Consider the following 24,083-nt stretch of genomic DNA (forward strand, 5'->3'; position numbering starts at 1 on the left):
GGAAGTATAAAGGTTCAGCAGCTTTTTGACTTGGCATTATTACCAAATTCTTGCTCATATAAATTGAATAGAAGGAAAACAGAGAAACAAAATGGAAGAAAACTCCTGCATACGTGCATCCTAATCCATGTGATCATGCAGAAAGTAAAAGTGGCAGCAGTGAAGACAGAGCTCAGAGAAGGTCTGAATGGCCTGTAAGTGGTCCCCAATGTGTAAGAGAGACCAGAGCACACAAATGTTTACTGCTGCTACCAAATTTCAATGGCTTCGCTACTTCTCCCTTCAAGTTTCAGACCTCTAAGTGTGGACTGGGAGGTGATATTCCTGGCAGACAAGGAGGGCATTTTGTTTTATTAAGGCAAAACCACCAATAACATAGTATTAACCAACACCTGGCCGGATCTTCTGAGAAAGGCAGCAAGGAGGCTCAGCTATGCAAGTGCAAATTTCTTTAAATATTAATCTCAAAATAAACTTATGCCCCCATGGATCTCCCTTTCCCTCTTAATCCAGAAGCCTCATAGCAAAATTATTCTTATAAAATATAAATTTCATCCTAGTTGAAACTATCCTGATAAGTATCAGTAGTCATCACTTGGTTGTTCAGGCCAAAGGCAAAAGGCCTCTCTCTTTCCTACTTTAGCTTATTTCTTGAAAAAGAATGTCCTTTTTGTTGAACCAGTAAGAACATCAAGTGCAGAAGGAGGAAGGTGGGAGCTATGTCAATACACAGGGAGAGATGTGAAACTTTTTTGCCCCCATATTAACTATTTGTAAAAGGAATTGCTCTGGAAACAGGATAATTTAATGAAATTGTGTCTTCTCATCCTTGCACCACATACTCCCTCTGCATTTGTACTAAATTTGGCTCAGGTGGTTATTCAGGTTGTCTATGCAACTAGTCAAAACAACAACAGCTGAAAGGGAAAGATGAGCAGACATTTGTTATGGAATATCTGTACTGTTGAAGGATGATTCAAAGACCCCCTGTAATAATTATGTTTTGGGTGTTTTTTTTTAGTATTGAGGGATACTAGATATTTTCAGCTTTTGAAACATTTTTGTTGAGCATCTTTCTCTTGAAACAGTTATGTGATTTGCTTTGCTTAAAATATCTAAAAACTGCCAGAGAAAAAGAAAATTGACATTTCCACATATCCATTAGATGAACTGGTCAAGTAATCAGATTTATGCACTGTTAGCATATAAATGGGTTCTGTTTTCATTTATTGCATACAAATTTCTGCCCTACCAGGATGTCCAGTTCTTAGCACAGAATCAGCCTTACACTTCAGTCTGTGCCCGTGTAAAACATTAAGTTTGGTCTTTTTGGCAGAGAAATGTGTGTTCAGTCCTTTTCATATATTGTATCAGCCTCTTTGGATCGAGATACCAAGTAGACTTTTGACATGTTATTTTTTGTCCAGGTACAGCCAGCACAGTGGGAAAATTCTGTCACACATTATCACTCCTGGACTTCTGCTTACACTAGGTGTTCACAAAGAGACATGCTCAAGCTATTACTCCTAACCAGGAAGATTTCTTCTCATCCCATCCCATCCCATCCCATCCCACAGTGACTTCACCTGGTTGTTTATGCTCTTGTCCACACCAGACCACTTCACTGATCTTCACGCCTGAAGACGTCCATCTTCAGATAACCATGAGCAGTCAGAGCTGCTATTTGTCCTCTGCTGTGGATTTTGATGGAATGGAGTCAAGTTCAGGATGTCTGTAAAAAGATGGGCACTTACATTTATGCTAAGTTTAGGCCTAGTATCCCTCTACTAATTGGTAGACAGAGAAGCTTTCTGAGGTGGTCTGAATCACCCTTCCGTAGATTCTACTGTTTACTTAGCATATCTGGGTTTGTAGGGAGCTAAACTGATTTTTGCACATGACTGAACAAGCACATTGCAGTGAAATCCATTGACATCTACTAGATAAAAAGACACCATCTCTGAGTGGGTTGCAAAATGTCAAAGGCTAGGAGAGTGTCCTGAGGAAGTAACTTTACACATTTTCTCTAGTTTTTGACTCTTTCTGGAGTAATTTTTGTTGGTTAGTCCTCTGAGTACCTGCATTTACTTATATCTATGGTGTGCAACAGCTTGAACCTAGAGAAACTGAGAATCTTCACCTGCCATAGAATATAAAAAATACACTGCGTTCGGCTCTCCCACCATACTAGAGATTTCCGCAATGGTAAACACTGCCCAAGGAGCTTTTGAATATCTAACTCACAGATACCCTTCCCTTTCTAATTGTTGAGCAGTCTGACCACCTATCTTATGACTATGAATTCCACTAGCTGCCTAGATGCTGTTGTGCTTTAGTATTGTCAGTGTTAAGACTGAAGATACAGCTTTCTTTTAATCTCAGAAAAGCAGATTCCTGAAAAAGGGAGGTTGTAGGTAACTCACCCGATGAAGTCTTAAATAAGCAGCTTGTAAGAAAAGAGACTAGACCTCTAAGAGTGAAAAGGATTAGCACTCTTCACCATGGAAGGACACATGACATGTTACTATGTTTAGGACCAAGGATTTTCTCAGCATGTGTCTCAGATACTTAATACACAGTAAGAATCTATTTTAAGGAAAAATGTTGTAGTTATTTTCTACACATAGGAACCAGTCAGAACACACTGAAGATAAAGAAAACAAGTTCATGAACCTTATTGGGCAGCAAACATCAAAAAAGAACAGGTCACATTGTGTTTTAGCTGAGCCCAGTGGCAAGGACTGCTTCCTTTTTAAGATTTTTTTGGTATAATAAAGTCATAGAGAGCATCCTGGGAATTAATTTCCTCCTTTTCTAAAACCAGACAGTCTGCTACATAATGTAAATTACACTTTCAGAGTCTGTAATGGCTTTCATACTTGGTTATAAATCAGTCACTGCTGAGATGCCAGGAAGGTTATAAGGAACTCTGCAGTGTAGCAAAGCCTTGAGGTGTGTTGATGTGTAGAGCAAACAAGAGCTACAGTTTTCCTTCCTGAATCAAAGCACTGTTTCATTTGCACATCTTGGCCTACCTTAACTTCTTCACCAAGAGAGAAGGAATGGGAAACGCATAGTTAAAACCTTCTGCCTTTGCTATAATTGAAAATTGAGGGGGAAAAGTCATTGAACTTATCTTTTTGTATGCAAGCTGTATTTTTGTCAAGCCCTCTTATATCTGCAATGCAATGGTGTTCAGAAAAGTCCTAAGGCCACATCTCAGAAACGTCTTACCTAAAGTTGCAATGGCTAATTGTGTTGTAACATAAGTCTGAAAAAATTATTCCCATACCAAGCAACATTTCATGCCAAATTTATATAACCTTTATAGTATGTTCTCTCCACTTACGGTTGTCTGTCTGGAGACTATCAAAGTAATCTTTGCAGCGAATGCCGATAACCGTATTAAGTGAAGGGAAAGATAACGTTTTGTTGTGATGAATTCATTTTGCTGTTTTAGCCCTGCCATATGCTCAGTTCAGGTAAATATGTTACTCCTTCACTGCAGTTGTACAAGGAGGAATTTTTAGGTTATTTAACTTTGAAGCCTTTACATACTAAATCCAAATATATTTTTTGTCTATTTTGACATAAATGCACACCCACATGTGAGAAAGTCTATCCCACAGCAAGACACATTTATAGAAAAGCCAGCTATCCATATTGTGCTGCATCAACAATGATAACAGTGGAAACAAAAAAATTCAGTTCACATCTATGTGTTGCCTGTGTCTGATTATTGCCCAAGTTGGACAGAATGACAGTTTGTAGGACCTGCTAAAACAACACTTTGCTCGATGTCAAAGAGAATTGCCTTATGCAACAAGAATACATTTCAAGAAAATCTTGACATTGTTATTTAGGAAAAAAGGTAAAATTGAAAGCCTCTTGCATCCATCCTCACCCTGAAAACAAAAACCAGTAGCTGCTTATGATAATACTTCCTAAAATAGAAAAATAAATATTAACTCAGAATAAATTGGGCCTGAAATGAAGCAGCTACCCTTGCAGCTAGCAGCTTAGATGTCAGCCTTGCTCCATAAGGCTTCAGGTTTTGCTAGGCAACTGTGCATGGACCTTTTAAATTTTAAAGGCATTGAATCTACTGTCTGTGGGAGTAAAAATAAATGTTTCACATCACTTGGCTACCTGGGAGAGGCTTTATGCTGAGAAATTAGCTATGTATATGTGGTCAATTTATAGCATTAGTGAGGGAAAATGGAGAGAATTAAGTTGGGCATTTTCAACAAAGAAAAAAACTTTGAACAAAGCAGATTGGACAACCCAATGTAAATTAAGAATGACAGTTAATTTAGTATGTGGCATAACAAAGTCCGCAGCACTTCTAGCTTGGTGTTCATCAGACATTTCTACTAGTTATAAAAAACAACACTGAAATTATAATACATGTAAGTAAAATGTACATATATCACTTTGCAGAAGTGAAGTATTCTGGGTAAAATTCTGAATTCTGATCAGAGATTGTTCTTTTAGGTATGAAGTCTTGGTTTACTAAATTAACTACACAAAGAACATATTTGACCAGGAATTCCATAGTTCTTTCCCTGAACATGATATTAATTCTGCAAGGTCTCACCTGGTTGAAAAAATTGTGCAAAGTAGGACAGGGTTATGTTACAAGACCTTGCACTCGTTATGTATATCTTTTCATATTCATATTTCATATTTTTCCTATTTCTTTTCTTTTTCAGGCAGGAAAGGGAACAAGTCACTAGAGCCATATTGTCCCACGAGAGACAGGACATGGTTTGACACAAGTAATGCAACAGATCATTTGAATTGTAAAGTATCCACATTTTAATCTGTACATTACATACATATGGATAGTGATAGGATTAGAAGCTCTTTCCAAAGATGTTGGTGGTGTTTGGCTTGCTATTAATAGTATTAATATTAATATTAGTATTAATATTAATGTTAATGTTCTTGATATTGTTATTAATGGAGTGTTTGCAGGTTCTTATTTGGGAGTAAAGCTCTGTTATGTCAGATGTTATGAGCATGCACACAGTGACAGTGGTCCTTCACTGAAAACTCTTTCAAATCAGGGTTATTCAATCATTTATGTATAATTACAATATTTTTTCTTATGAGTCAGCCTGTTTCTTAAGCAAGGAACAATTTGATTTTTAGGAGGTCAGAGTTGAACCATTATGGGAATATGTGTCAGTAGTACTCTTCCTCACATTGATGCTGGTGAATGTCTATTTAAAACCAGACATATCACATCATAATGTCCATTAATGAGAATCTTTATTTCAGACCAGCTTAATGCCAGAAATTCCTTAACACTGGCTTATACTTAACATTTTTACTAAGTATATTTCGTATTTGTTTCAGTAGTTCAGTTCAGTTGAGTTATTAACTGAACTCCATCATTAGGTTCATCATTCTTTCCCTGACTTCACTCTGTCTATAGGAACAGGCCGCTTAACTGTTAGAACAATACTACTATTACAACTATAGCTTTGGTTAAGAAGTGTAGGGGAAAGGGACCTGGGGGTCCTGGTGGACAACAGGATGACCATGAGCCAGCACTGTGCCCTTGTGGCCAGGAAGGCCAATGGCATCCTGGGGTGTGTTACAAGGGCGGTGGTTAGTAGATCGAGAGAGGTTCTCGTTCCCCTCTACTCTGCCCTGGTGACACCCCATCTAGAATATTGTGTCCAGTTCTGGGCCCCTCAGTTCAAGAAGGACAGGGAACTGCTGGAGAGTGTCCAGCGTAGGGCAACAAAGATGATTAAGGGAGTGGAGCATCTCCCTTATGAAGAAAGGCTGAGGGAGCTGGGTCTCTTTAGTTTGGAGAAGAGGAGAGTGAGGGGTGACCTTATTAATGTTTATAAATATATAAAGGGTGAGTGCCACGAGGATGGAGCCAGGCTCTTCTCAGTGGCAAACAATGATAGGACAAGGGGTAATGGGATCAAGCTGGAACACAAGAGTTTCCACCTAAATTTGAGAAAAAACTTCTTCTCAGTGAGGGTGACAGAGCACTGGAACAGGCTGCCCAGGAGGGTTGTGGAGTCTCCTTCGCTGTAGACATTCAAAACCCGCCTGGACATGTTTCTGTGCGACCTCACCTAGGCATTCCTGCTCCAGCAGGGGGATTGGACTAGATGATCTTTTGAGCTCCCTTCCAATCCCAAACATACTGTGATACTGTGAAGTTTGTTTAAAAGCAAGACCGAAACATAACTGTCACTGGCAAAGTAAATGTTGCAACTTATTCCCAGAATAAACAGAGAACCTGAGACAGAAATGTTTTATGTTCATTTGAACAACAACAACAAAAATAGATATCTATTTCTTTTTATTCTATTTCAACAAGCATGAGTATTTTCATTCACCCACAGTGGCACGTGCAGCAGTGCAGAAGCTGGCACTTGGAGCTAGAATACCTGTATGCCTGAAGACGTAGCTCTCTAAAAAATAGTTGCTTTTCCCAGACAGCCATGAAATGATGAAGCAGATTCAATCCTGACACCCACTTCTGACTAACTCCCAGCACAATTAGAAAGCTTCGATTAAAGCCTTTCACTTCTAAAATGAAATGAGAGGAATCAGGCATAGTGTGTGGAAAATGCAAATGCTACGGAAAGTGGCCTGCAGGTAGCTGAATTATTTTGGCATGCTTGTTTTAATAGCTGCTAAAGCTGGGAGGATGCTGTAGGCATTCAGGCCTGCCAGAAGTGTTTCGAGTTTCCTGGAACCAATCAGGTTAGTAAACAGGAGGAGGAACCTGGAGAAGAGGTTGAGCTAGAAATTATACAGGAAGGCAGTATGTACCTGTCACCCTCTCAGATGTCCTTGAGACGGGAGTCCACAGGAGGCAGCTGCCTTCAAAGCCTTGCAAACCATTTAGAAACAGTTCTTGCTGGATCCCTGCTTCGCTTCTCTTTGTGTGCTTTCACTATACTCAGCTGAAAAAGTAAAAGGCTTCAAATAATGGCCTGGAATTGGCTAAAGTTCTAGAAAAATTACTGATAAAATCATACTGTGCTAATTAGCGCAGGACGACTTTTTAAAGATTGAAGCATAAATAAAGAAATGCTCTGTTTGTAGTCAAGCATTACAAAATCCACTTAGTATGGTAGTTGTGGTAAGGCAAACCGTTGTCTAAGAAGACAGAAATGAAAGCTGAAATTTGACATACAAACTAATTAGCCAACAGGGGAGTAATACATTTCAAAGTTTCGTAGACTTTCATAATGAACTAAGGACTTAGACACACTTTGTTCTATGGTATGATCAACGCAAGCACAAGGACTTTTTCAGAAATCACGGTAGTGTTTAGTTACTTTGAATTCTCGATGTCAAAATTTCAAAAGGAACTAATTCTGCACTAACAAGCAAGCAACCTGAAAGATTTCTTGTTTGTAAATTAGGTTTGGTTTAATCTGGAAGAGTTCAAAGAAAACAGCTATGACTACAGAGGGTGTAGTGTAGTTAATGGTGGTTTAAGGATATCAGCAATAAAAACTTCAGCTTATCTTCAGATACAGATTTCAGGAAGCATTGCAGCAGCAACTCCCCACAAGCATATGACAAAATCGCAAAGACAGAATCTGCCTCCTCAGACCATGTTAAACAAAGAGCTAACTTGAATCACTTCAAGCTCAGGCTATCCTTCTGTAGCACTCAGAGCCCTTGTGAAGACTGAAGATGGTCCCATTCTGTCATATGCTTTGAGACTGAATAAAAATTACCATCCTTGCCCTATGACAACAAGCTTTAGGTATGGGGGAGTATACAGAAGGTATGAGAAAATATTATTTACCACAGAAGATAATGATTTCAGTACACCAACAATCAAACCACTGTCAAGATCAATTTGGAGGCATGACAGCAAAGGAAACCACAGTGAGGCTTCCGTGGTGATCTTGTGGATATTTGCTGCTCAGGCAGGAGGATCAACTGTGACAATAAAATGGCAAGGGAAACTGGTCTTTCAGACCAGTTTAAACGTGTAGGGTAAGGTGGCAATGTGCAGGTGTAACCATCACGATACTGAACAAGAACTGCTGTGTCCCACTCTGTTCAAGAAGATTTTTATAATCTTCACTGAAAGCAAATTCAGCAAGACACAACAGCCAAATGGAGAGGTGTGAGGACCAGCACACAGAACAGCCAAGGAGCTGATACATGAATGGGAGAAGGGAAGGAGGGGCTCGAGGGAGAGGCAGACACAGTGGTCAGTTTTGGGTAGGCTTGAATTGGGAGAAAAAATGTCAAAAGTAATAACCATGAGTAGTAAAGGGGGAGCTGAAAACAACTTGTGCAAGTGAAGAAGAACCAAGCAAAGGAAAGCAGCTAAGAAATCTCCATCTCTGTGGATGTCAGAAAGTGAGAGGAGGGAGTTGTCAGAGTGGAAGTCAACAAGAGGAGTAGACAACAGGAGGGACAAGTATTCTGTCAGCTTTCTCTTTGAGGAAAGCTACAAGAGCCCATGCATCAAGAGGAGACAGAAGAGTAGGATGTGAAAGAAGTGACACAAACATAGTAGAACAACAGCAGACTATTAATAAAAAAAGATGCCCAGGACTGGTGCTGCCTCCAGCTGTCCCCCCGTCTTGCCCTGCTCTGTGGCTGTGAGTGGCCAGGCAGGGCATCAACATTCAGAGACCATCCCATTACTCTCTGCCTACCTGATTTGGTCACAGGACACCATCATTTTTGCCAGTCTGGCCAGGGCGAGAAGGACTTATTGGAGTCTTAAAATTTTTTCTCCTTCAAGATTCTCTGAAATTTGAACTCTCTCTAGAGATGAACACAGTGACTCTTAGTCTCTCACCCACTGCCTCACAGAGCAGGTTCACCCCAGTGATCCTCCTGATGCCTGGGAGGCCAAAGAATCCTTAAGTCAAGCAGGGAAGGAGTTACCAACTCCATGATTTGGAGTTGGGTGTCTCAATTCCATCAGCTTCTGTCTTTAGTGATCTAAGTATCTCAAAACAGAGCTGCTCAAGGCCCCATACATGCCCTGAAATGGTAGCCTATATTAGTCCAAGTGCATCAAATAATATCCCACTCTCTGGAGACGTTGTGTCTTAGTCATCAGCCAAAAGTCTTATGCCACTAGTTATGAAAAATACAGCTGATTTATCATTATCAAATAATTTAAATTGAACTTCAAAGCTATATTTGTACTTTTAAAATATGCCTTTTTATCAGAAATCAGGATCAGAGTACACGTTGATTTAAAAGAGTAGGAAAAGATCAACAAAGTATGTTCCATAAGTATGTTACATAGTTTGGATGCAGAACAGACTAACCTTTGGGGCAGTGTGTTATCTTACTATTGCCAGGATCATTAACATAGCAAACAGCACATTTGTCCTGGGATGTGCATTGCTTCTCTCAGGAATGAGACTACTTCCCACACACTTCCTTTAGAAAAAATGTAGTGCCTTCCATTACACCCTGATTAATCACTCAGTCAAAGCCCTGCAAATAAATAGTTGAGATAAATTTACACTCTACCTCTTGCAATTCTGAGGTGAGACTTAATGGAGAATGTGAACCTGGACCAAGATTACCAATGTGGTTTACACTATTGGTAATCCCTCAGGTAAAAGTATTTCAAGAAACTTTTGTACAGAAAATACTTTAAATACAAACCCAACTCAATTCTCACCAGGTATTTTCCTTAAACAGTTCTTAAAGGATCCAGTTCTTTAAGTTTCTAAGTGTCTTCTGTGAAGTACTGAGCACTGTCAGTTTTCATGTTCATCAATCATTCCTTTCAGCACAGAAATTCAGGACACTTTCTTCTTTAAGGACCATTAAGGTCAATGAGGAGCAGGACATGGGTGAAGAGAGAGACAAATGCATGCAGAAGTGTCACTGCTGATTTGGGGAATCAGGTACAGGGAATAGGAGTTTAACTACTAAAGCATTCTTTGTTAAGAAACCTGCTGTAGTACCTCTTTCTTATACCATCAGTGTCACAATTTTGTGACAATATATTGATTTCATTTGACACTCCTAATCCTGCAACTGTTGAGTAAAAAATTTAACCACATTGTCTGTTAAAGCCTCCAAGGCTTCCACATTCAGCTGAGACCTTCAGTGGTTCCATTTGTAGTTATGAATAATGGATACAGCTTTAACATCTCAGAAATCTTATTAGTCCTCCTGTAAAGGGGTTTCTTATTATCAGCACCAAAGTTTCTGTGAGGTCTTATGTGTGATACAAGTAACAATGCGCTGTAAAACACATACCTCCCTGCTAAAATTAATCATCACTCAAATTTGTGCAAGAAAACTCTGTACCTATAGAGGGAAAGTCATCTCCCTGCCTATCTTAAGAGCTCTGTAACTGCAAAAAATGGCCATCATCCTTCATCTTTTCCCTTCTAACTGTGCTTTCACTCATGTATTCATTTGTCAGTGTATATGATGATTATTGGACATCTAGTGCTAGGCATGTGTTGCTAGTTTAAGTTGCAGAGCCAAGAGTTGGCTACCACTGTGTGTCTCTGGGAAAAGGAATGAGTGATCAAAACCTTGGCCTAAAGCTAGACTGTATATACATAGCAATGGATCACTAAGATACCCAGCGTCTTTTTACTTACCATCCTACAATGGCAGTCAAATGTGAACAAAGAGAGTAGTACTGGGTTCTGCTTTCTGCCGTGGCACTGATTCTCAGTGGAATCTCACCAGATACGTCTGGTGCCATGTGCATCCATTTCTTCTGCAAAACAGGTCTCAACCCCTCACATATATACTTCTTATTGTATATCAGGGGAGCCGTTATAGGCATGACAATATTTTTTTACTGGTCTGTGGTTTCATGAAGATTAGTAAAATTTACATTTTAAGTTTGGTGTTTGCAACCCAAGAAAGATATGCTAGGAAAAATAAAATATTGCTTGAATTTCAGTCAGTACAATCCACACATTTAGACATGCTCAACTAATTACTTATCAGCTCTATCAGCGAAAAATCAAACTTTGGTGTAGACACTATTAGGCATAAAAAAAATGGAAAATACTGTGAGAAAATAATTTTCATCAAGAAAATAATATATGAACAAATTATTTCTGCATCTGAGTCATCTGTTGTTAAAAGGTCATCCTGTAAAAACCATGGTTTTGAGCCCTGGCATCTGCCTCAGTACAGCTAATCTTCATTAAAGTCAGTGAGTGTTCTCATGAGTGGACCACAGCATCAATTTACACCCCCTTGAAAGCAGCTGGGGGCTGTTCTTCAGAGCATCCAAAGCAGCAGCTGATGGTATTCTTGGAACAGAGAAGATTCATTCAAAATTCAGCTGATAAATCATACTTGCATGGAAAAAGTTTATTAGCCTTTGGAATACATTTTCATATTGACATATGGTTGTATTTGTTTAACCCATTTTTTCTTCCGTTTTTCAAAATGATACATAGAATACAACAAATTGCTTCCTGTTGTATATTTGTCATTGATGTGAGTTCTATGATGGCATTAGGAAACACAGACCATTGCACAAGGCCTTGATTTATTTTTAGTATGCTACATAGCCATTTGTTACACAATTTGAGTTACTATCAGTACAATATCATCCTGTTACTCAGCAAGGGAGCTGTCAGAAGCATGTGAGCAGATTACTGAATTTTCCTATGGCATTTCCCATATTTACCATAATTATGCTCCAAAATGGTACAGAAGACAAGCAAATAGATTCATGTCAGTCAGGGCAGGAAGAAACTAGAGAAAACACTTCTCTAGTAATACATTAAAGTACACATACATTAACACTAGGCTTTGAAGAATTGCCACAATATGTATACACTGACTTTCAAAAAATTGGTCTCTGCATGAGACCAATGACAGAGGGTCATGATGGGAACTTTGCTGATAAAAGGTCTGCAAAACTCTGGTTTTGATCTGATTTAGTATCTGTTCATTAAAGTATAAAATTATTTGTGCTTCAACTCTTTGCATGCAAATATGACCAAAATCTTGCACTTTACTGCTTTGAGAAAGTGTGTCAAATCACCACTTGACTCTTAGCCAAGCCAATGTTTGCTGTCTGGATGCTATTGAGAAGAGCATAATTTGTTGCAAGCTCAGAAATGCTTATGCATGTGCTTAATTTTCTGCCACAAGTAGCCCTGCAGAAGCCAATTAAGCTATTCTCATCAGCAAAGTTAAACATGCACAAAAATGTAAGTGGTAACAGGGATCCAGCCTACAGTTATATTCAGACAAGAACTGAAGTGTGTTTGGGATGAGTTTAGGACATAGATGTCAAAAGGTATCCTGCTTTCTAGTCAGAAATAGTTTTGGAATTACACTTCCGACTTTCGGCTAAAAAAAGTACTTGCAACAACACTTAGTACTGCCTTTGTGTTCTCTGTATCTCCTCAAGGAAAACATTTAGCAAGGCTGTTATGAAGATATATGACATGATTTTCAAAAACACAGAGGGGAAAGGGATAGGAATGATTTTTCCATCACACAAAAGAAAAAGAGTATTTCTGAATGTTCTCTGTGTTGGAGGATGAAATGGCAAAAGCTTGATTTTGCAAGAAGATAGTCTTCTCCTGACTTCGGGTGGAGAAAAAGGTGTTCCAGCCTTCATAAAGTTAGAACATTTGTGACTTGCCCTGGTGGAAATTAAAAGAAGTAAGAGTAGACTCTTGTGTACAATTTCTTGTCCTCTGACTCTACACCTATAACAAATCACTGAAGTGCACACATACCTTGGTGTGCGATTCTATCCATTTATTCCATAGCTAAGAAAATGTGCAGCACTTTAAGAATAAATTGCAAGCCTCAAGGCATGCTTAGAGATCTTAAATTAGCAAAACTAAATTTAAATATTGCTCCAGATATTGACCACACAGCTGGTTTATCATGCTAGGCTGGATCATAGCAACTCCACTGAAATAAAAGAGGTAAGACCAGCCCATATAAGAAGCCAATCAGAAGAGATTTGCCACCCCCTTCTCCCATGCCCAACTGCAAAATTAGATCAATTTTTGTGTTAACATAAAACATTTCTGTTTAAATTCATTATAGTATGTAGACGTTCACCAGAATATTCAGGATAGATATTTGATTCTCTTGAAAAAAAAGTGATCTTCATTCTTGCCATAAAACATTTTATTAGTTGCAAATTTTGCCAGGAGCAGGGGTACCTGTGGTAAGAAATAAATGTAAGAATTTGGGAGATTTTTTGTATAGGAGGAAGCCAGTCTTATTCTTTCACAAATCCAGAATTTTGTACTAAATTAAGTTAAAAAATTGATGGGCAGAGGAAGATAAAAATCAGGGTCCTACATACAGCCTTTCCTAATAGAAGTGTTTAATTACCCATCAGTGAGCTTTCCAATTTAATGAAGAATGATATCCTCAAGTTCATCTTCTTCACATGGAACTACAGAGAAGTAGAGGCGGAAGGGATTTTCAGAGACAGTGGCATCTGTCTCCCTGCTTTGTAGTATAAGCAGGTATACCAACATCATTCATGACAAAAATTGAATATCCTTTTCTTATAATTACTGTCTGCTGAAAACCTTCACATAGTGTCCCTTGGATACAGAAGCAGGGAGGAGAGGCAAGTGGAAGATTCATGAAAAGGTGTCAAGAGGATAACAAAGCAGTGAGCAGCTGCCCTTTTTCACTTGGAAATGAGAATGGGTTGTGACCATTCGTGGGAAGCAGAGAGCTGGTAACTAACATTAAACACAGGCATGAAGCAATTCTTCCTGGGAAGGAATGAACATTTCCAATGCAAGGCATCACATGGGAACAAATGATCCATAAGGAACACATACTTCCAACAAGCTGAAGGAGCACTGGTTTTGGATATCTACTTCCTATTACAATTGCTAGCCACTCTTTTCCTCTTAATTGTAATACAAACTTTACTTGCTTCAGTTTAAACCTATTGCTATTTATTATATCCATGCCTCCAGTCTTTCCTCGTGAGCATTGTCACTGCTGGGCTCATTTTAATTGTTCTTCATGTCTCTTGAACCATGGATATGCAATATGGCCTTGTACACAGTTTTTCATAAAGCTATTAATTTTAGTGAGAAAATATATTCTTGAATGGTTTGTATGAGCACGTAATGAAACAATTTCAAAACATGCAAGACATCTACTACTTTTCTCCCACTCACAAAGCAAATTATCTTGTCCTAGAAGGAGGTTACAGCAGTCTGATGTGATTTGGTCTTGAAAAATTTTTTTTCCTCATTATCTGCTAATTCTCACCCACGCTTTGCTTATTTATTCCAGACTTTTCAAGAGACAGAAAGTTACCTGACTGGAGCCAAAACTCTGTCTCTCTTTTCCCCTCTTTTTTGTAAGGATTACTGAATTAGACTTTCCCATTCTTTCACATGTTTACCCATCAATCACAGCTTTTCAGATCACCACTCTTTATCCCAAAATAGCCTTGCTCTGTTCTCAGGCTACTGTAACTCATCTAAGACCTGCTAAACAATTTGAAAATATCTTAAAGAAACTAACTTAAGCATCTAAACTTTTTGCCCAAAATCTAGCCTGTTTTTTTTTAAATATTTTTACTCTGCTATTACTAATATGAGTTCACTCTTTATGGTTAGATTTCAAAAATATATTAACCACTTCAGGCTTCTTTTATCTATTAATATAATTAATCTATTGTTGAATAGCTAGCAAAAATTTTGTCTTCCTCTTAAGAATTAACATGCTTTTAAAATTAAATGTTTTTAGCTTTGCTTATCATTTCTCTTTGCATACACTTTCATATCCTTCCATGTTTCCTTTATAGGCTATAATTATTTATCGTTCAAATGCATCTTTCAAATCTGATGTTGTTTCTGTTTTATCTACACTTTCTCTTTTTTTTCCTGTGAGGCCATTGCAGAGTTATTGGTGTAGTTATCTTAGTCTTCTAGTACTTTTCCATCGTTCCTCTCATTGGGACACTCAGCATTCACAGTTCTGGTGTTACTACTTTCTGGAACAGTTTCCCAGTATCTGGTCTATCCAGCAGCTTCACTCATAAAGAATAAAAGTTAAAAGTCATCATAGCTATTCTGATATTTTAATACTTCTCCATCCTTTTTTCACATTTAAGACCACATCCAGAGGTGGAGGAAAACCAAGGCTATTATGCTTCTGATTCTGGATGGGGAAACATTCTCTAATTGCATTCACGAACAGGGTGAAATACTTTCATTCTTTTCAATTTTCTAAAAACAGTTAAGCGTGGAGTCATTTTCAACATTAAAAAGGAATAAAATACATTGTGAATATTTATGTAAAACCATTGAAGCTATTTTGCTGAGCACTGAAGTTTATAGTATCTCAAAACAAATTGACTACTGGTGACAATAACAGTGCTTTATGTAAATATTACATAAGAGTTCGTTTTGGTAAACATGTGATCTCTCTTACAATTTGGTGTTTAATTTTAAACTTTTTATGTATCAGGAAAGTGCATGAAAAACTGATCCTCAATAACAAATTGAAGTAAAACTGAATTTTATGCTGATTCTATGATAATAGTAGAAGTTTTTTGTACAGATTTAGCACTTCCAGGCAATTTCTGTGTTTTAGAAAAACGTGTTAATGTTCAAGATTTCATATGCACTTTTTATTCATGGAGAAACTGAATGATGCCACAAGTGTTAGAGTGGTGAATGAAACACAAAGAGTGTTTTATTCATAGAATACCTAAATTCTCTGATGGTAGTGCTAACAAGACCTAAAGTTTTTTTTAATTTTAGACTTTTTTTTTTTTTCACAGACTCTAGTGAAATTAACATTTTACTTTAGCTAAAACTGTAAAACCTTTGAATAGGATTCTGTTCAGAAAATTCCATTTTTGTAATGGATGGTAAAAATTCTTCTAGCACCAGATGATGTTCTCTGATTAAGTATGAAAATTGTTGATGGTTAGTTTTGCTCAGACTACTATAGATGCTTTTACAAGACTACAAACAAATGAACAAGAAGTTTCTAAATATTACTAAACACTCTTCAGTATACCTATTTAAATTCCAGTGTAGCATGCATGATGCTGGCATGTGTGCTATATGTTTTGTTGTTTTCTCTTAAGACCAAAGCGGGGAAAAAAAAATCCTTCTCAGACCACCATCAAGGGGTAGGAGGAAGAACTTGAGAAATATGTAGTTATTTTTCTTTGGAGATGCTCAGCTACATTATACCAGGTCATAATTAAATCAACAGAAAATGATATCTCTGGAACACCCATTGTAAAGTCAGACTAGTATTAATCATCTCCAAGGTGATCCCAGTTACTATGGGAACTATGATATTTGTTTGTGTTCTTAGCACTGGCTGGTTGCCCAAATTTGGCAGCCTCCTTATAGTAATCTAACAGATTAGAAATGTTAAGTCTCCATCATGAATTTTTCATTACTGCTGTCAGTATGAATCTGTCCTTTACAGAAATAATTACTAATTAATAAATCTTACTCTGTGTTCATATGAGAAAGGTTGTCTATGCTAAACCTGCCCTTCTGTAACTAAGCTGTTTAAACCTTTTGGATTTTGTCAAGCAAAGAAAGAATCATTTTTTCACTCACTAAACTCTTCTTTCACAAATGTGTAAACTCCTTGCTGTTCCTTTTTACCTGTGACTTTTAGAAATATTTATTGAAAAAAGATGGATCATCCTGAATGGAGGCTTGACTCAGACTGTTCCCTCTTGTTTAATTAATTTCTGTTCTCCAGCTGATCCAGAGAATTTCTCTGGTTAATGAAAGAATGCCTGAAGGCTCTTGGACCAGCTCTGGCACCCTTTTTGTCTCCCAGAGCTGAGTGGGACCTGTCTCTGCACTCACCAACCCACTGAGGGAGGCACAGGCTGTCCTGCACCCCACTCAGGTCCCCACCATTCTGGGTACCCCAGCAGAGGCAACATCCCGCAGTGCTCTGGGTGGTCCTGATGACTCCAAGGAGGTCCATCATGCCTCAAACATGGAAAAAGTGCCTGAGATTTGTTAAATCCCATCAAACCCAATGCAGAACATCAAAAGCCTTGAGCTGACTGTCCCAGGAGTGGGAAGGGAAGGGAAGGGAAGGGAAGGGAAGGGAAGGGAAGGGAAGGGAAGGGAAGGGAAGGGAAGGGAAGGGAAGGGAAGGGAAGGGAAGGGAAGGGAAGGGAAGGGAAGGGAAGGGAAGGGAAGGGAGACAGAGTGGAGAAACATCCTAAAATTCCCAGTAACCCTCAAAAGTAATTTATCATCCTGGAAAAAAATCTTGTGATCTTTGGCTCTGTGCTAAAAAAGATATCACACAAAAACCTGCATGAATTATTGAAAATGTAATTGGAGGAGGGGAAGGGAAAGTAGACAGCTAGCTGGAGCATTTCATTTTCCTGCTTCAGTGGATATTTTTCCTCTGTGTAGATGCCATGCTTTGCTTCCCTTTTTATTTTGACAGGAGGGAAGTAGACAGCCCTTATAAAGTCAGTTCCACCAGAATCATCCAGAAAATCTGATCTCACTTCATTATGAAACAATATGAACTCTCAAAGTCACCTTTATTGCAATGGTAAGGGCCGGAGGTATCACAGTACCTGGTGTATATTTCTGTTTTCTACAAAGACATGCTTACCCTAAAGAAGTTGCAACCACCCTGCCCCTTCTCCTTTTTCTCTCCTTTTTTTTTTTTTTTTCCCGTTAAAGAGCCTGTTTCAGCACCCATTTCTAAACCTTACTCAAGCCTTTCATTTGTTCTGAGCCAAGAACAGGAGAAGTTCAGGTGGCTCACTATGAAGACTTTTTGCAGGAATGGGGCTTTAGTGGTAATACCAGAGAGTAGTCCAGACCTCTAACAGGATGCTAAAATAAATAAGGGAACAACATACAAGATCGGGGTAGGGCAAGGTAGGAGACAGAATCTGGGATGTTCGAAAGGAGAGCATTTCTAGGCAAAGTGGAAATTTTCATCTGAACCCTGTTGCTGATGTCTTATTTTAGCCAAACAAGTTCATTGGCAGCATTAATTTGTGCCAAAGAATTTGCATCTCCATTTTAAACAGTGCTGTCTTCCCAAATGTTATCTGAATACAAGATGTGAGAACGCCAAGGAAGAATCAGTCAAGGGTTTAGAGCCAACTGAAAGAAAATTTTAGAACTGGATTGTTTGAAAACCTGTACTAGGCAGGTTTGTTATCCTAAAAAACCTGCATTAACCTGAAATAAACACACCTACAGAAATCTCAGAAACATCATGTTAGAAGGTGCAGGCAGTTTATATTATGCTAGCAACTCTTCAAAGTATGACTTTATTCCACTGTACACTTTGAATACAACAGTGTAGAAACCTTATCACAACAGTTCGATACAACATAATTAAAATCGGTACACTCAGTAAGAACAAAGAATTCAATTTTGAATGAGACTGAAAAATAAAACTATTAAAATATATCTTCCAAAAACCTGAGAATACTTTTATCTTTATTCTTTAGAAATAAAATAGAAACTAAAAAGGAGAAGTTTTCATCCAGAATAAACTTTTCAGGTTCCTAACAAAGCATAAATTTGTCAAAGCATCAGATATTGAAAATTTAGTACAAACAGTCTCTACATTCTGCCACACCTTTCTGAATATTTTAACACTAAAATATGTGAAGTGACATTCAGTAAGCATCACTGAAAATATTTACATCAACTTTATAGCACCACGGAAAAACAAAATCATTTACAATTTTGGATACAGGGAAAGTAACTGGTGAATTGACTGGTAAAAGGATGGGTCACTGAACACTTTATGTTATTTGAAAAGCCAATAAATATCACCAGTGTTTTGAGAATATTGGTTCTTTGTGTATCACAGAGAACTGAAATAAATTATCACCAGAACCATAAATCTACTACCAGGAGTAGACAATGTTATGGAGTTTCTAAGTACGTAATTTACACTTCTCCAATTATCTCTGCCACATATTACGGAGATTGTTCTTTACTCTTATGAAATATTCATTAGGAAGATTATTTTATATTGTCAAACATTCACAATTGTAATCTTCCTTCTTTTTCCTTTTCAATTAAAATAGACTTTTATCAAACCAAGTTTGATTTTCATTTGCCTTGTTTCTTGGAGGAGAAACTTTTCAAAGACAAAAAAAGCAATGGTCACACAGGCAGACATCTAATCCAAGGTTCCTGACCTTGTCCAATCGTTAATCTAATGCTCTGACATGCTGCACCTCATTTATCTGCAATAAATTAGAACTTTTGACACTCCTAATTCGGAAAGGCAAGGCATCATCATAGTCACAATTCACTGAAGTTTGTGCTACCAACAGGTCATTGCTTAACTGCTTGGACCAAAGAAATGCCACAGGTTTATACCAGTGTATTCTCAACATCAATACTCTAGCCCAGTTGTAGCTAATTTCAATTTAGATACAGTATATGAGTCAGACATGTAGATATGATCAGGCTAGAATTAATTAAGATCCTTAGTCAAACAGAGCATGCCACAAATCAAAGTTAAAAAGAAAAACAAATTCATTTTCAAGTTTGTCTAAGTAGATGTTGCACAATACAATTGAGGAATTTGGGTTATTCTCTGCTCAGCCTACCATATTTTATGCATGTGTTCTGTAAAATACTCGCAGAGATTCAAAACTCATTTAAGAGGATATCCTTCCTCATCAAAAATGAAAGAGCACATTACATGAATAACGATGAGACTGAAATTAGCTCTTGTTCCTTAGAGGAGCACCAGGTCTGTCTAGTTCAGAGGTAGTTATGGAATAAAGGCAGCCCTGGTGTCACAACTGTTTTTTCAAATTGATATTATCAACGGAGTGTGACCACACTCTGTGCGTCACTCACGCAAGGCACCCTCATGAAAAGCATCCTTTTCTGGGACTTCTGCAGGCAAAGAAGCTGCTGTGAGGGGATGATAGCTAAGCCACTTAATACTTTCATGATGAATTTAGTGCTTGTGAAATGTATCAGATGAAAGGGTCTTCAGAACTGTCTGCCCTCATCATAGGTATGGCTAAATTTCCCCACAGGGATCTGGCAGTGTGCCTTGCTGCTCCAAAAAAGCTTCTTTAAAGATAACAGGGAAGTTCAGCCTTCGCATCCAGCCACTCTTTCGTTCCTCTGCTATCTGCACAGGTAGTCAGCTTGCCTTCCTGCACCTCACAGAGGGGACAGCCAGCTTACGATAGTGTTTGAATAGCAAACTCAGACTGTGTGATAACTATAAAATTTACTAGAGACATTTCATATCTGTTCTGGTGGCTAATGCAGTGATACCAGGCAAATATTTGTAAAAACTAGGTTTTGGTTGCATAAATGCATAAATGTTTGGGAGTTACTGTTCTTCATAACTGTCAGTAATTCCACATACAGAAAAACATGTGTATAAATAATATTATTCGGTATTTGCTTTTCATTGCTCTTCTGTCTTAAAAGCTCCTGTCACCTAGGCAGACAACATAGGAAATATTGCGAAATGTAGGGCTGCACTCTCCAAAGGCATCTCAGCAGTTAACTGACTGGCACCAGAATTTACAAACTCTCATGAGCTCTATTAAGAAGGCAAGCTTGGATGAGCATTCAAATGTCTCAGCTATTGTATAACAACCAGCGACATAAAGAAAAATCAGGTTGGAAAACCCCTTTGGGACTACACACAAAGGTACAAATGGAATTTAATTGGGACTACCCTACTTTTGGATTAGTCGTGGCTAACCAGGTGAGTATCTGCCTGCTGTAAGCTTGAGTATTTCTCTGGATATTTCTTTTCCAAATCAATGTTTTACAATAAAATCAAATTTTATGAAACAACTATATACTTCATTTCTGGAAGCAGATTGTAAGATTAAAGCTGAAAACTTTGGAAAAGAAAATGGAAAATTACTTAAATCCTACCAGGAAGCGTGTTGTAAATGCTTGTATGTGTACAGGGCTTTTGGTGGGAGGGAAAGGAGGAGTTATGCTTTAGCATAGCTCTTCATGATAGAAAATTAGCATAGGATTTGCTTTTCATGTTGCATTTTTATCATCCAAGAACTGAAAAAAAAATGAATAGATATATCATTTCAGCTCTTTAAGTGGAACTGTGCTGAAAAAATACTAAACGGAAAATTGACCCCATGTAACCAATCATGCAAGAAATAAAAAGAAAAACATTAAATGCTCTGCACGTGCAGTGAGACATCTCAGATATCAGCCTTTCATTGTGATTTCTTTCTTCCACAGGAATGCATCATTCACTGCTCTCAGCAAAGACCAGCACTGCATTATAATGAATATCAATTTGATGAAAAATTAAACTGAAGACAGCCTGATGAATTGAACTGCCTGCTTCACCTGATGGGAGGTGCTCACCCTGGGACATGCCTAACAGGATCCCAGCTCCTCATGCAACCACCTCGACAGCAATGCCTGCACCCTCCAAAACAATACGAAACTGCAGATTTCAACCTGTGGAGCACTTCTGCAGGTGAACAAGTCATCTTTTAACATCAGCACATCTAAAGATTTATTTGACCTGAGGCAAACCATGAAGTTGTATCTATCTCCCTCATCCTTGCCTTTTGGAAATAGAAGAGAGTTGGGCAAAATTTCTCATGCAAAGTCTTGTGCAAGGCTTACCTTCCAGGACTAATTTTTAGACCAGCAGTATGCTGCTCTTTGAAGAAAGAACTCAAATAATTGGACAACTTCACCTCACTTTCAAGTTTGTTTCAAGTATGGTTGATACATGAGTGTATGTTTACATGGAAGAGGAAGGAAACGTTTTCAAATGGTTTCAAACTCCTTTGCATAACTAATAAGTTGCAATAGTTTTGTATGACAGTGTACGTTAACAAACTTCTGTAGCTATCAGTAAGAGCTATTGATTCAAGATTAAATGACAAACTTGTACATGCTTGTCAGGAAAAGTAACCCTCAAATTTGTCTTTTCTAACCCCTGTGGACCATTTGAGAAATGATGGACAGAATTATTGGTCAGCTGAGATCCAAGTAATTTTCATTATAATTTACTCCCACATCTCAGCAGTCTTTATGGCAGAGCCATGTTTGGGGGCATTAGAAGAAATGAAAGTCAGACTGAATGCTACTAATAAGGGAATGTTGTCAGAGTGCTAACAATGCAGTAATGGCACAGATCATCCAGAGAAATTAATAACATTAATGGCTTGCTTTTTCTTTTAATTGCCTTTTCTTTTACTGAAAGACTGAGGTTCTGCTTCCCTTCCAGATCTTTTCACAAGTAATTAGTGGGTGCAAACTTCTGTCAGAAGTGAATATTTTTCCATAGTCCTCAAACCAAAGTAGGCAACAGAACATTAGGTCTGGCATTTCTAATTACGACTCTAATTATATGAAACGTTTTTGCCCAAAACAGCAAGAAACAGTTCCTACTGCTTAATGGGAGTGGAGCTCTCACCAGTCAACATTCTAGTACAGTATTCATCTATGTAAAAGTCAATTGCTGCACACTACCAACTGCCAACTGTTACCCACATGTAGCTTGAGTGGCAACATCCATCCAGCAGTCTATGATCTTTCCAGCTTTCTTTAAAATTCTGCCTCAGCATGGTGCTTTTTTTTTTCTAATAAGTACATTATCAACAATAAACTAATATCAGAAGCAACAGGGGATCGCGGCTGTAAGCCAGTGTGTTCCAGTGTTCTTCATACTACTGCCAATGCAACTCTCTCAGTTCTATACCACTTTATTACTATTTCTGCATCTTACAACCTGTGAGGTCACTGGTAGCTGATATTGTTCACAGCTAATTAATATGTAGCATTACTTGCTAATGCAAAATCTTTTACACAGATGAAATCAAGAAGAATGAAACAAAACTAAACAAATACTCAGAACACAAAGCTAGGACACCCAAAGACAGAATAATTTGTGCTGTATGAGCAGGAAGGAGACCAGGGGAGGTTTCTCATGCTGAATTCTTTTCCACATTGTATTGACTCCTCTAATTTTCTGTCTCCTCCGGGACAGAAAAACATTGTCAACTGCTATCATAACCATGGTTTCCTCCACTTTTTCTGTTGGTTTGGTTTGGTTCTTGTTTGGTTTTAGATGTAAAACAATCGTGAGTTCACGTGAGTAGAAGACAAAAAAAAAAAAGGGCAAACATTTCCCAGCAAAACCAGCTTTCTATCTTTGGGAAATGGCAAACAGCTGGCCAGGAAAGAAATGCATCTTCCCAGGACAGTAGACTCCATAGCATCTAGCAATGATGGGGAGAATTTTATGCTCTTCATGAACAATGTTTGGATGTACATGAACTACATCATGCTACATGTGCATAAGGAGATAAGACCATACTTGCCTAGGTGGTTGCACCAGCCTGTAATTTCGGTAAGGTATAGACCAAACCAATTCTTGCAAAGTGCAGAAGTGTTGTTAATACTGTCTTTTCTGTAAACAGGCATCCCAGATAAAGTCAGAGGAAATCTTCCTGCCTGCTGATGCAGAGCTTATGCTCAAATTCTGGAGCACAATTCAAATAGCAAAATTTTACTAAGACTTAGTTTTTTTAAGGTATTTAGGTGTCCCTCTCCCACTGCTGCCTTAAAAAAAAAACTATAGAGAACAGTGTAGATTTGGCTTCACCCATATAAAGGCAATTTTGATTCCTGTGCTTATATGACATCAGATCTGTGGGCACATTTCCAGTGGTATGTCTGTAATTTCCAGCTGTATTCCCAGAGGCTCAGTACTGTAGAAAGGCTTCTGATAAAAAATGCTGATAAAACAGAAAAGATTCCATTGCAGTTGTGCTGTAGCACTTCCACATCAAACATCTTTCCATGTGCTAAGAACAAATCTCAGGCCTCTGCTGGGAATAACAAAAATATAGCCCCTAGTCTTTGTCTTACCAGCATAAATTTGTGTCTGAGCCACTGACATTCTCATGTTCACAAAGGCTGCAAAAGTGGTGCAAAATGTTCCTTTGTTTGAGAAAACACAGAGAAAGAAAGGAATAACACATTTTTTTTTCCTTGTTGCTTGAGATTAAGGGTAAGGATGATATAGATGCTGACTAGTCATAGTTAGGAAAACTGGCAGAGTCCTCGCTATTAGATAGCAGATCAGCACATGCATCCAGC

This window comes from Streptopelia decaocto, assembly GCF_964273445.1.
Source record: "Streptopelia decaocto genome assembly, chromosome: 3".
Taxonomy (NCBI): Eukaryota; Metazoa; Chordata; class Aves; order Columbiformes; family Columbidae; genus Streptopelia; species Streptopelia decaocto.